This window comes from Sus scrofa, chromosome 9 (genome assembly GCF_054392235.1).
Source record: "Sus scrofa isolate SSC_HxYL_T2T_F1_AM1 chromosome 9, Sscrofa_HxYL_maternal_Yorkshire_Landrace_v2.0, whole genome shotgun sequence".
Taxonomy (NCBI): Eukaryota; Metazoa; Chordata; class Mammalia; order Artiodactyla; family Suidae; genus Sus; species Sus scrofa.
The window spans coordinates 20,392,825-20,407,029 of NC_139391.1; the positions used below are offsets into that span (position 1 = coordinate 20,392,825).

The following is a 14,205-nucleotide window of genomic DNA, read 5'->3' on the forward strand; positions in this document are numbered from 1 at the left end:
TGAATCTTCTGTGCTGGAATCAGCAGTGAGAAAGTGTGAGTCCCTGGGGCCAGGCGGTGGGGACCAGCGCAGAGGCTGGTATGGGTTCGGGTTCGTGATGCTTCTTTCCTTCTCTGTCCAACACACCCAAGAGAGAGAGGCTCCTTTGACTTACAAAGTGCCTGGGGCCAGGGCAAAATCTGTTTGTGCTGGTTTGACTAGGCCGGGGAGGTGTGGGAAAAGAGTTCCCCATCCTAACTGCCCCGGCCCAATCAGACAGCACGTCCCCAAAACTCCCGTCATGGCTTCATGCGGTGCTTGGATTTTCTGACCCTTCATTTATTTATTTGGCTGTACTGCTGGCATGTGGAAGTTCCCGAGCCCAGAAATGAACTCACACCACAGGGGGAACCCATGGCACAGCAGTGACAATGCCGGATCCTTAACTGCTAGGCCACCAGGGAACTCCCTGTGACCCATTATTTAAGTCATACCCTAGTTAATACTGTAAACACCCATGGCCCTGCTCTTTGGTCTCACCAGTCTTGGAAAACCCTCATCGCTGGAGAAACCCACTGTCTGCTCCCTGTGCCTCTTCACCCAGGCAGCTGAAGGCAGATGGAAAGAGTCCTACCACGGGGCAGACAGGTCGGTACCACTGTCAAGGTCAACCCACACTGACTCTCAGCACGGACCAGCCTCTGTCGCTACAGTGTTTCTCTGCTCCAAATTCACTCTCTGCGAAGACTTTCAAGTTTCCAACTGCCTCACCTTTCCCCCCACTGCCCTAGTGACTTCACCTCCAATGTCACAGGAAGCATCCACTAGTTTCCCATGAGTGAATTTACAAACGCTGGCATCCGCAGCCAATCCTTGCTCTCCTCCTGTTCCAGTGAAGGTTACGGAACTTCAGCTGTTGATGTTCCCACCTCCCTGCCGCCGCCCCCCGCCCCAGTCTCTCACTCTACTAGATCTTCCACCAGCCCTAAAATATGCCCGAGGAATCCCCCTTGTAGTACAGTGGAAACAAATCTGACTAGTAACCATGAGGTTGCAGGTTTGATCCCTGGCCTTGCTCAGTGAGTCAGGGATCCAGTGTTGTGAGCTGTGGTATAGGCTGACAGCTGTAGCTCCTATTCGACCCCCAGCCTGGGAACCTCCTTATGCCACACACAGCCCTTAGGAAAAAAAAAAAAAAAAAAAGCAATTAAAAAAAAAAAAAGAAAGAAAAAGACACCCATGGAGTTCCCATCTTGGTGCAGTGGAAACGAATCCAACTAGGAATCATGAGGTTGTGGGTTCGATCCCTGGCCTTGCTCAGCAGGTTAAGGATCTGACGTTGCCATAAGCTGTGGTGTGGGTCGAAGACGCGGCTCGGATCCCTCGTTGCTGTGGCTCTGGCGTAGGCCGTCGGCTACAGCTCCGATTACACCCCTAGCCTGGGACCTTCCATATGCCACGAGTGTGGCCTTAAAAGACAAAAAAATAAAAAAGAAAAATAAAACGCTCTTAAAAATAAAAAAGGAAATTAACTTTTTTTGGTTACTAACGATTTTAATGGTTTTATTGAGTTATAAGTTATATACAATAAGCTGCGCATATTTAAAGTGTACAGTTTAATAAGTTTTGATATATTTTGTCTTTTTTTTTTTTTGGTCTTTTCTAGGGCCGCACCCACGGCATATGGAGGTTCCCAGGCTAGGGGTCGAATCAGAGCTGTAGCCTCTGGCCTATGCCAGAGCCACAGCAACTCAGAATCCGAGCCACGTCTGTGACCTGCACCACAACTCACGGCAACACCGGATCCTTAACCCACTGAGCGAGGCCAGGGATCGAACCCGCAACCTCATGGTTCCTAGTTGGATTCGTGAACCACTTCAGATCCATTATAACATTCTGCTTACTTTATACATGTTAGACATCTTCCATAATAAAAATTTAAACTAAAGAAAACAATAAGAAAAACACCACCAAAGCCCCAACTACTTCTTGACTGCTATGTTCCTTGCCGAGACTGTTTTCTCTCTCCACCCTCCCACAGCCAAACTTCTTGAAAGCACTAAATACACTGTCTCCATTTTTTTTCATCTCCCACTGAAACATGCTTTTCTCAATATCATGCAGCCCAAACTGCTCTTTTACCGATGATGTCCACATCCCTAAATGCTAGAAGCTTTCTGGTCCTCAACCTCTTCGGTGTCTCAGCAGCATCTGACACTTGGAACCACTCCCCACCCAACCTTTGGTTTCTATGACTCCACTCTCTGTGAGTTTTCTTCTACCTTTCAGGAGGCTCCTTCTGGGTCCCTCATGCTGGTTGTCCCGCCGTTAGGTGTTATAGTTCCTCAGAAATTTACCCTCTCCCATCTTCCTTTTTACTCTTATTCTTTCTCTATATGATCTCATCAGTGTCCAAGGCTATTGACCAGAGTCTCTCAAGTATCTGTGGACCAGTTTCTCACGTTTGGCACGACTGACCTTTGGGGTGGGACAGTGCTTTGCTGCGAGGAGCGGGGATGTCCTGTGTACTGTAGAATGTGGGGCAGCATCCCTGGTCTCTAACCACTAGACGCCACTAGCACCCCACACCCTGTTGTGACAACCAAAAAATGTCTCCAGACGTTAGGAAAAGGCCCCTAGGAAGCAAAGGTGCCCCTGGTTTCTGAGCCATTGTTCTAGACCTTTATACTTAACTCCTTGACCGAGGTCTCCCTTTGTTATGTCTCAAACTTAACATGTCCAAGGCCAAATTTATGCTCTAAACTTGCATCACTCCGACTCAAAGACATGACAAAACAAAAACCCAGGACACATCTGTTTCTCTTCTCTTGTTCCCTTTCTCAGTGACCATTACCCCCCAACACCTAGTTTAACCACCCTCCAAACCCCTGGAAACACCCTTGACACTGTCCTCTCCCTGTTACACCACCCAAGGCCAAGTCCTTCATTTCTACCACACCTGGTTCCTACACTTCTTTTGTTCATAACACCACCTACCTGGTCCAGGCTCCTAAAATCCCTTCCCGAAAGCACCACAATAACTTTAGAATATCCTCTCTTGTCTCTACCTAACCTACTTTTTGGACCAGTATAAAGGGTAATGCTCTTGAAATCAAAGCTTTACTGTGTGATCCTTTGTGATAAATATCCTTCGCCTCTTCCCATGGCTCTTGGAATAAAGACCAAAGTCCTGAGCAAGGTCCTTCATCAATTCATGTCATCCTTCTTCATGCTGCAGTCATCAGTCACACTGGCCTTCTTTCCATTCCTGCCTGTGCTATGATTTTCTTACCAAGGTCTGTTCACATCCTGTTCCCTCTGCTGGCAACCCCCTGCCTCGCTTCACTCTTCATTTAGTTAATTTCTACTTATTTTTCTGATGACTTCCAAGTCAAAGCTGGGGCTCCTTGTTATAGATTCTCAAAGTACCCCATCCTTACATACAGGAACCTGGTACGTAGATTTGTGTGGCTATTTTGTTTCTTTCCCCCATTAGACTGTAAGGTTCAAGGTGAGACTTTATTCTGTTGTTGCCTTTGTTCACCGCTGTATGCCCAGGCTTAGTCCATTTCTGAATAAGTGGAAAAGTGAATAAGTGAACTGTGAGGGTGGTTGAAGATGAAACGTGTAGAACTAAGTTAGGGCCAAGGAAACCTCCATGTGTGCTATGTTGTCACACACTCAAGGGACCACTGTGCTGGCCTGGGTGGTGCTGTGCCATGCATGTGGCTTAGAGTGGGGAAATGTACGTATGAAAGCAGTGGAGAGGCCAGTGGGGAGGAAGACCCCGGAGCCTAAGACCTGGGGTTTACAGGGCTCTTCTCAGCATGTTGATTAGGGGCAAGGTGGGTCCTGGAACTAACTTATTCATTAGGTTTGAGAATGAGTTCCACACATTTGGCATTTTGAAATAACCTCAGGGGCACTCAGTTGTACCAATCAACGTAAAAACAAAGCACTGGATTGGCTTCTTGGAATGTGTATCCAAGGATCATCTCTAGACAGTTCGAGTTTGGAAAAATCACACCATGTTGACACGAATGAATGTCGACGGCTGCCCTGGACGAGACAAGCAGTCACGTGTGGGCATCCTGAAGTTTAAACAGTGGTACCTGCCTTGGTGTCAGCAGAAAGGTAAGTGGGCCAAGCGGAGCCTCCTATAAGCCTGGAACCTTTTAAAGAACCACCTTTTCACTTCCAAACCAGCTTCTGCTTGAGGTGTGGCCTGAGGAGGGCTTATGATGGGTATGACTCACCACCAGCTTCTATTTTTCCACAGTGACAGCTCTGATATCCGTGAGCAATTTCCCCCCAGGTTGTCCAGAGCTGGTCACGTGGAACAACAATGCTAACAAAGAGGCCAACTCTTCCCAGCTGGAAAAGCCAGGTCTCACTGGTGACTCACTGGGTGACCTTGAGGAAGTCATTTACCCACATTCATTAATCCCAATGACGCATTCCTGGCCTCCAGAAGCTCTTACCCCTGACCTGTTTTGGAAATGTACCTCGGCCAAACAACTCCTGTTCTCAACATTCCCTTTACCAGATAGAGGCTTAGTAATGATATCTGGAAAAAAGCTCACATGTTAAGGGGTAGGATACAGGCACTATTTTAGACCTTGGCAAAACTCTGATGTGCTTAATTCTAAACAATGGAAAAGTGCGATTATAGAAATTATCTGCTACATTAAAATAGGCTCTTTGTTGAAGATAAGAAGAGGGAGGAGGGAACTTAAAATGAATATTTTTATATTTAAATTCGAGCTACTAAAATTTTCAAAGACCCCTTTTTGCCTTTTTTTGAATATATAACTTCATGCTCTGCAGAGATCACGCTGCAAATGAACAAAACCCTTTGAAACGCATTAATAGTTTTTAATCACGTAAAGTGCATTTCCATCTATTATATAACCTGCAGCTACGAAGGACCCCAAAAGGATTGCCCTGGATGAGGATTTCGAGATAGTCAGTCCAAAGACTTTACAAACAAGGACACTGAGGTCCAGAGATGTGAAACAACTTGTTTAAAGTCACAGAGCTCATAAGCAGCAGAACTGGCTTGAACCAGGGTCCTGAGTCCAGCGCTCTCTTCACTGCCCATTCTCTTCATCAGTCTAGTTCCCAATAACCCGCTAGGGATACAGACTGAAATGTACCAAACAGAGATGCTCACGGAGGGGAGGGGGCATTGATGAAATATTTTTCTTTGATGCATGTTAGCAAAGAAGTGAAATGTGCAGAGTGAGGGATGAGGATGATAACAAATGGACTGCAGGTTCCAGCAGGATCCTTGGGGAGTGTCTCTTAGCCATGCACCCATTTCCAAACAGAACGGCATCTAGACCAGCTCAAGAAGAAGATAATTTCAGGGAAGAAAACCTCTTAGGTGCACTCAGCAGCCTATTTTCAGATTGATCCACTTTCCACTCTGAGAGAGGGGTAGGATTTTCTCCAGCAGTACCTGGTGACGGGGTTGGTTCTTATCTCTGCTGTCATGAGAAATGCAGACACTCACTCCTCTGCATTCCTTCTTGGCAGCTCCAGGAAGAAAAAAAAAATGTATCAGGGGAGATGCAGCCACCTACACCTGCTTAGGCTCACCCCAGACCTTAGGCCCACAGGAGTCCCTGAGGCTCCCGTGGGGATTTTCAGGGATTACTTCCAATAATACTGATCACTGAAAGAGATGAGGCTGCAAGCGATTCGAATGAAGTTTTAGTGAAATGGCAGAAGGAAGGTAGCAGAGACTGGGGGTTAAATGTATGTGCTTTGCAACCACAGCACTGGGGCTCAAAGCCTGCCTGCCTCAGCTCCTCACTGGCTGCGTGGCTGTGGACAGATTACCCCTTCCTCACGCTTGAGTTCCTGATCTGTAACGTGGAGACCATGACGCCAGCTGCCTCGTGCCTTCATCCCAAGCATCAGCTAAGACAATGCACAGTTAAAGAGTTTACTGCGCTGTCTGCTGGCATGCAGCAGGTGCTCAGCCAATGGCAGCGCTCAGTGTTGCTGAGTCAGTGGGGTGGTTAGGAGCGCAGGCGGGGAGTCAGGCCGCCCAGCTCCAAAGGCTGGCAGAATGCTCAGTGAGGTACCTGCCTCATCGTAAGTGCTCAGTAAATGTTAATTATTAATTCCTATTTTAACAAGTCTTAGTCCATGTCAATGTGCGTGTCTGTCAACCAGGGTTGACAGTTGCATGTGGAAAGCAGTCAAAGTTTGTAGAAAATCTTGCAGTATGCGGGTCACTGAGTTGGGGTAAAACAAAGGGTCTTTGGTGAGGCTCAGGTGGGCCCCAAAATTGCCCATACTCCCTGCAAGATCTAGTATTCAACGAGGAGGAGATCAAGGGCAGCCTGAAAGGAAACGCAAGTCACAAAAGGGCAATATTTACTCACTCGCTCATTCTTCATTTATCCATCCATCTATCCATCCACCTACCCATCCACCCAATAGGCTTTTGAGCATCTCAGGAACTCTGGTCCTTTACGTACATCATTTTAAATCCCTGCAGCCCTCTCAGATGGGCGTCATCACCCCTCTGGGGATGAGACTAAGGCAGAAGAGACGTGAAGGTAGAGGTGAGATGTAAACACAGGTCTCTTGGATCCTGGAAATGTGGCTCCTTTAGGTCTGTGATTTGGGACAAGTCACTTTAACTCTCTGTCTTTGTTTTCTCTACAGGAAAATGGCAACAATGGCTTTTCCATTTTGGAGTGACTGTGGGGATTAAGCAAGCTCACACAAACTCTGCACCCTGTAAAGCCCTGTAGACATGTACATCTTAATCTCACTATCTGGCTGACCCTGCCCGATACCGTAAGTCTTAGGAGGGAGTGTTAAGTGTGCCTGAATCTCTGGTTTCCTGTTGGCCCTTTATGGATGAATGGGGGAGTAACTGAGTGCCAAGGAGCTCTGCGTAGCCACAGCTGGGTCTGTTTCAGACTTCTCTCTGTGAGAAGGAGCCAAAACCCCTAGAAATGAAAGCCACCCTGTGAGACACTGCCTCTGACAGCTGGTGGGATGTTATCCTTCTGTTCTGAGACACAAAAGAAGGCTGGAAGGTGGGAAGCTCCGGGAAGCACTGGGCTTGGCTCTGATGAGACGAAGGGGCATTTCCAGCTTTTGAGTGAATTATAGGCTGACCCGGAGATCCCAAGGCACAGAACATCCTGCAGCAAATTAATGTAACCTGAGCACTCATCAAGGCTAATGACGTCTCTGAGTAATCAGAACAGAACACCCTTCGCTGCTCCCCGGGCTGTGAAGATGGGCATCTGGGTGAGAGGCGTTTATCGAAATCTATCTCTGTTAATAGCCATTAACTGGAACAGGAAAAAAACAAAAATAACTTCAGCCCTGATTAACTCCCCCAAGTTTTTCCTGTTTACTTCAGGGAAGCAATTTTGGAACTTGGGGGAAGAAAAAAAATATATAGTGACTATGGCAAGCTGCCAACCTCTGGAATCAGGGCTTCAATGACTATATACCCTGTTTTACAGGACATATAGCACATTCCTGAAAAATTGTGAGTAAATAAAATATCCCTAAAATAATACTGTGTGTGTACTCAGGAGGTTGCTGTTTAAAGGGAACATGCAGAGGCTTGATCAGGGACATAAATCATTGTCCCCTGATTCGTGGCTTTCACAGATTCGAGACTTTCCTACTTGCGTTTCTAGACATAGAGCCCAGGTTCCTTCTCAGCTGATGCTTGGACGTCAGGGCCTGAGGAGGAGTGGCCAGAGGAGGGGGGAGCCCCCTCTTGCCTGGAATCTGGGGATAAATGTGTGACAAGTGAAGGGAATGAATTCATGCCTAAAAAAACTAAACACCTACTTTATTCTTTCACACTTAACTCATTTGGCCTAAAAGACGTATTTGTTACAGGCTGTTCATCCTGCAACGGTGCTGACCTGACACTTTGGGGTGAAAGTGTTAAAGGGCCAGCACGTGACTGTTGTCTCCTCTTCCTTTGCTGCAGCAACCTGTACAGTTCAGATGAGAATCCGGCCCTGGGGTGAGGAAGACGCCAAGCACAGCTCCCAGCTGACCCACAGGACATGACGCAGGAGCACAGAATAAGCTTTAAGGGTTGTTTGCTCCGTAGCATAATCTAGCCATGGTATACTCTGTTCCACAAAGCCTTTTGGAGAGGGCCATTGTGAAAAACAAGATGTTGGCACTCTGGTTAAAGCAGAGGTGAGGGCCTTCCTTCTTGGAGGGTCTTCTCATTACTCTTCATCTCAGCAGTTACTATTCCCACAACAGACCCCTGGCAATGACACCAGAAGGAAAGAACTCCTGATTGGAAATGGTGCTGTAGCACTGTGGGTTAGTAACTATTACTTAGAAAAGTATGTCTTTACTTAGTAAGATAATCTCTAGCTGCATCCAAGTTGCAACAAGTGGCATTCTTTCTTTCTTTTTTATGGCTGAGTAGTATTCCATTGTATATACATACCACATCTTATTAATCCATTCACCTGTCTGGACATTTATGTTTGTTTGGCTGTCTTGGCTGTCACGAATCGTGCTGCAATGAACATAGGGGTGCACGTATCTTTTTGAATTATAGTTTTATCACACTAAGCGAAGTGAAAAAGAGAAAGACAAATACCACATGATAGCACTTACACGTGGAATCTAAAATATGGCATAAATGAACCCATCTACAAAACAGAAACAGACTCATAGACATAGAGAACAGACTTGTGGTTGCCAAAGGGGAGTGGGGAGGGAGAGGGAGGGACGGAGAGTTTGGGGTTGGTAGATGGATAAGCAATGAGGTCCTACTGTACAGCACAGGGAACTATATCCACTCTCTTGGGACAGCACATGATGGGAGATAATGTTGGAAAAGGAATGTGTGTGTGTGTGTGTGTGTGTGTGTGTGTGTATATATATATATATATATATATATATATATATATATATGTATGACTTGGCCACTATGCTGTACAGCAGAAATTGGCACAACACTTTGAATCAAGCATATTTTAATAAAAATAAATAAATAAATAAAATAAACTCTCTTAAAAAATAACCTTAGTCTGTTGGAATTTCATAAAGGCAAGCATACGTGACGTTTTTCTCCCTCCAACAAAGGCCTGCAAATTACATCACTATCTCCAGTTTCCATCAGGCGCCAGAAAATCCTTGAATTTTAAAATTTAGTTGCCCAGAGAGAAAGAAAAACAAAGACAACTGTTCATTTAGTGTTATTTCTCGAGAAAAAGACTCTTAACCCTTATCTCGGCCTGCAGAGGAGGGACTCTAAGAAGTTTCCTAAAATAGAAGTGGGAAAAGAAAAAAACCCCAACAAGACCCACTTAGACAACATTCATCTAGGCTTCTTGGCACCAAGTCTGACCAAAAAAGACTTAATTAAAACAGGGTCAGTGACATCAGGCAAAGTACCGCGGCTGGGCTCCGAAGGAGGGACATGAACTTTCAACTTCAGAACAAAGACTTGCTGTTGCCACGAAACCACCATTCCGCACATTTTTTGGCAACAAGGGAACCTGTCCTCTGAAAACACGAAAGAGGCTATTTTTAAAGCCCAGCAGCAGCCTGGAGGGCTGAGCAGCACCGCGGGAGAAAGGCGGTCTGAGAGGTCCCACGCAGCCCGGCACCTGCCGAGGCGGGGCCTGGGGACATAGGGAGGTAGCTGACCCTGCCTGGGACGAACTGAAGGATCAATGGGTCCCCCTCGTTCTGTGAAATGTCCTGAGGAGAGTGTGAATAAAAGCTCTTCTGGAACTTACTCGTCTCTTTTAACTGTATGTTTAGAGGTTATGTCACAGGTCTGGGAGCCAGGGAAGGGGGGACCAGTTCGTGGTAGGTCACTCAGTCCTTTGGTTTTAGTTTCTATCTTGAGGGACACTGTGATTATTTTAGTCCATAGAACCACCGAAGCTAATTTCCTGAACCTCAGACAGGACAGCGCATCCTGCTTCCATTCTGCCTCCCTCTGAGGTGGGCCCATGCCCCTCACCCCCACCCCTGAAGTCCCCCTCTCCTGCCGACCCTCACAGTGAGGGGGAGCATGCCTGGCTTCCAGAGCAAAGGTGTAGATAGTGGCTCCACCCACATGACTCCCACAGTGGGGCCTGGGAGTAGGCAGGGCTTCCCGGACAGCAGGTGCTTGAGGGTACGACTGCCTTGCCCCCTGCCAGGGTTTCTTGCATCCCGCTTTAGGCATCCAGCACTGTGCTGGTCACATGGAAAAGAAGGCCGAATACGACTTTACTTCTGGTTCCGTGGGGCTTTCTGATCTAGGTAGACTAGAAAAACAACAGCACTACAATGGGGTATAACAGTACACATGATTGGAGGATGGGGAGAACCATGGAACAAGAAGCCCCAGGATGCCTAAATCACAGTGACGGGGAGCCCCCACTCTAGGGCTCTTTGCCCTCCCTTCCCACCCTCCCTCCTCTTGCTGCTGTGGGGACAGCTTCCCCCAAGTAGAACTGAAGCATCTTAAGAGCAGGGACCACATCCTCCATGTCTGTTGATTTCTATGGGTTCCCAAGACAGCCCTATAAACATCGCATCCATTGCAGAAGAGGATCTCTAAATAAACTCCTTTATATCCTTCCCTGAATGCAGGAATGGAGCTGTTAGGACAAGGCACTAAAGTTTTTCCACTATGATATCCAGCTATGTGAGTTTGGAAAATTTATCAGATCACTGAGCTTGCTTCCCTAACTAAGAAATGCTGAAGGGAGATCAGATAACCTCTAAAAAAAAATCCATGACTCTATGACATAATCTAGCAAGACCTGCAGATTAGACCTAGAACAGTTGCAAGAACATGAATTTGGAGCTCCACAGACCTGGGCTCAAATCCCAGATCTATTCCTTATTTGCTGTTCAACTTAGCAAATTACTATCCTCACCGAGTCTTAGTTGCTCCTTACTAAAATGGGGCTCTTGGAGTTCCCGTCGTGGCTCAGCAGAAACGAATCTGACTAGTATCATGAGGACACAGGTTCGATCCCTGGCCTTGCTCAGTGAGTTAAAGATTGGGTGTTGCCATGAGCTGTGGTGTAGGTCACGGACGTGGCTCAGATCTGGCATTGCTGTGGCTGTGGCATAGGCTGGCAGCTATAGTTCCACTTCAACGCCTAGTCTGGGAACCTCCATATGCTGCAGGTGAGGCTCTAAACAGACAAAAAAGAATGGGGCTCTAATTGATAATTAATACTTAAATCCATCTCACTAAGCTGATATGAACATTAAGTAAAATAATACACTGTGTGTCACAAATTGCCTCTTAGGTTGGAACCTACGCCATGTTTCTCAAAGGAATGAATGTCAGGTCCCCTCCAAGAGACACAGAAATTCACACCATGGTTCCCAGGTAAGGTGACTACATCTTCTGGGTTGCCTGTGTCTTGACACAATTATTGTTTGCTATTTCTTTTCATTCTCAAAAACCTGCTGATCTGCACGTCCAGCCTAGGAAATTCAATACCGCACACATTTCCTGGGAACCCACCGTGGAACGTCAGGCTCAACTTTCATGGCATTGTTTTGAGTCCCTTCCCTGTGTGGTCACAACACAAAGCATCTGTGAAGCACCTACAGCCTTTTGCCCTCCATGACCTTCCAGAACAGTCTACAGTGTACCCTGCACTAAGCTCTGCAAGAGCTGGTGTTGAACCCGGACAGAGGATGGAGCCTTGAAGGCTGCAGACCTGTAAACCTCAGGCTGGTCTTGGCTCCCTGAGGGCCTGATCTTTGGCCTCAAGTAAGTCATGTCATTTTTACCTCGGTTGTCACATGTCAAATGAGGAAAGGGAGAAGGAGAAGGAGCCAATATTTGTTTAGCTCCTGCTGCAGTCTGGATATGGCTCTCTGAAATCCATATGTGGAAATCCTAATGCCCAATGTGGTGCTATGAGGAGGTGGGGCCTTTGGGTAGGACCCTCATGAATGAGATTAGTGCCCTGAATGGGAGGTCCTGCAGAGTTCCCTAATCTCTCCTGAGGACACAAGGACAAATCAGCCACCAAAAGAGAGCCCTCACCTGGCCATGCCAGCATCCTGATCTCAGACTTCCAGCTCCCAGAGCTGAAGAAATAAATTTCTGTTGTTGATAAGCTACCCAGTCTGCGGGATTTTGTTACAGCAGGAGGAATGGTATAAGACAGCTCCCATTAGGAGCATTTTACAAATGCCACACCATTTACTCATGACTGCGAGTCTGGGAAGCTGGTACTGTTCCCATTTCCACCTGGGAGTCCCGGGGGGTGGGGGGGCTCCATGAGATAACATCACTGCGACAGCAAGTAGCCTAAGCAGTACAGGCGAAGAGGTGAGAAGCTGCCACGCCTTCGTGTCTCTCTTGCTGAAGTTTCAGGAGGTGTCCGTAACACACTAAACCCTTTAGAAGACAGATTGCTATTAACATAGAGAAAAACTGGAAGACGTTTCTAATTGTTTCTACTGTATTTTTCCCTCCTTGGAATTTTCAACTATTGCATGCTGCTCTAGTGTCTTTGATTAGGAGATGATTTAGGGCAGGAGAAAATTGTCTGAGTCAAATTCCAAGGGTTGGGGGGAAGTTTCGCCATCTGTTCTCCTCGAGTAAGAAGGATCCTGATAAGGTGGACAAATTGCTGAAGAAGAAAGTGTGGTTTTCATTTTGAAGAAAGTATGTATACCTGGACAGCTGATACAGCATGCCCTGTCTTTCCATCACATCATCAGCTGACCATACGATTTATAATCAGGAGGAAAAAAAAAAGAAAGGTCCTTAGACAAAAACTTCAGCTGAAACGGACACCCCTGATAGCAAATCACAGCAGAATCTGAAAATTCTCATTTTTTGCAGCTCACAGATGCTTCCAATTAGAACAGGGAAGGTCAATGTGTGCAGCTGTTACTTGAAAATACTAAAAACTTGCCAAGAAAACTCAGATAGCATTGGTACAAAGGAAGGTTTTTTTTTTTTTTTTTCTACTGAAATATTTACTCCTCCAAAAATAATAATCACAGAGGCTTCGGGGCCCCGTTTTCCCTGAGACGTCACACTTAACGCTCTCCACGTTCTTTCATGGCTGTGAACACGGCACAGACCCACACATGCCTCCACTTTAGAAAACAAACACACACCTTCCTGCCGTCTAGAAGGCCCCCAGTTAATCCAAGTCTCTGGGCAATAAGCTTTTGGAACATGGGTCTGTTCTAACATGACCTTCTGATTCAGCCAAGCAAATAATCATCCAACCCAAGAGGTTGGAACTGCTCTCCCTCTGACTCAGAGGCCCTACCAATGGGTCGCTTGTTTAGAGGCAGGCACAAGAGAGGGGAGAGAAACATCCTATTTGCTTTTGTGAAGCAGGTCTGAGAAGTAGTCCCACATATATATTCTTTTTTTCCCACTGAATCATAAATCTCTGTAGCCTCAGTTTGAGAAACGGGCGAGGAGCACAGAACCCTGTCAAAATCCACTGAAACAATAAGGCCTCCTGAGCCAACGACAAGCTGAAGCTGTAAAAGCGCAGATCCATTTTATGCTAGTATTTATGAGACAATTCTCTGGGCAGACATCTGAGTCCCATCTTGGAGCAATTTGTAAGCGGAAGACTCTGCCCACTTAGATTTATCGAATAAACATTTCTGGAGCTATCGCCGCATATTAGTCATGAAAGCTGGAATTTAATAGAAGAGAACAGAATGCAGTTTTCCGAGAGGACAAAAGTTCACTGGGAAAACTTATGGGCAAACCTCGGGGACCCTGATCACTGGAAGCAAATGCAACAGACAGCTAAGTGCCTGGAACCAAATGCCTGAAAGGGCCACTCATCAGGTGTAATTAAGCGGGGGGGGGGGGGGGGGTGGCATTTGACTTCATTTGTCATTTTGACTGAGTTTAGCCTCCAAACTCTTAAGTCTTTTAAAGGAAGAAATCTCACAAAACTCAAGATCAGGAATGCGCAAGGCCCAGAAGTATTTGCTCTGAAAAGACTGGGAAAAGACGCCTTTCTCTGGTCAGAAATAAGTTCCAACTGGACCCGCTTAATTCGACACCAGTGTAATTGTGACGCTCAAGCACAGTGGCTCAGACAGACTTAGGTTCAAATCTCAAGTCTTCTAGTTAGTAGCTGAGTGACCTTGGCAAATGACTACACTTGAGCCTCAGTTTCCTCATCTATAAAATAGGGATAATAAAACATTTCTAACCAAGTTGCCTGAGACAACGAACAGAGATAATAT

The 14,205-nt window shown here is 46.4% G+C and overlaps 1 protein-coding gene across 10 annotated transcripts in view; it reads right to left on the reverse strand.

Moving 5' to 3' along the window:
• Positions 1–14,205, reverse strand: part of ME3 (malic enzyme 3) — a 316,923-nt gene that overhangs the window by 67,172 nt on the left and 235,546 nt on the right.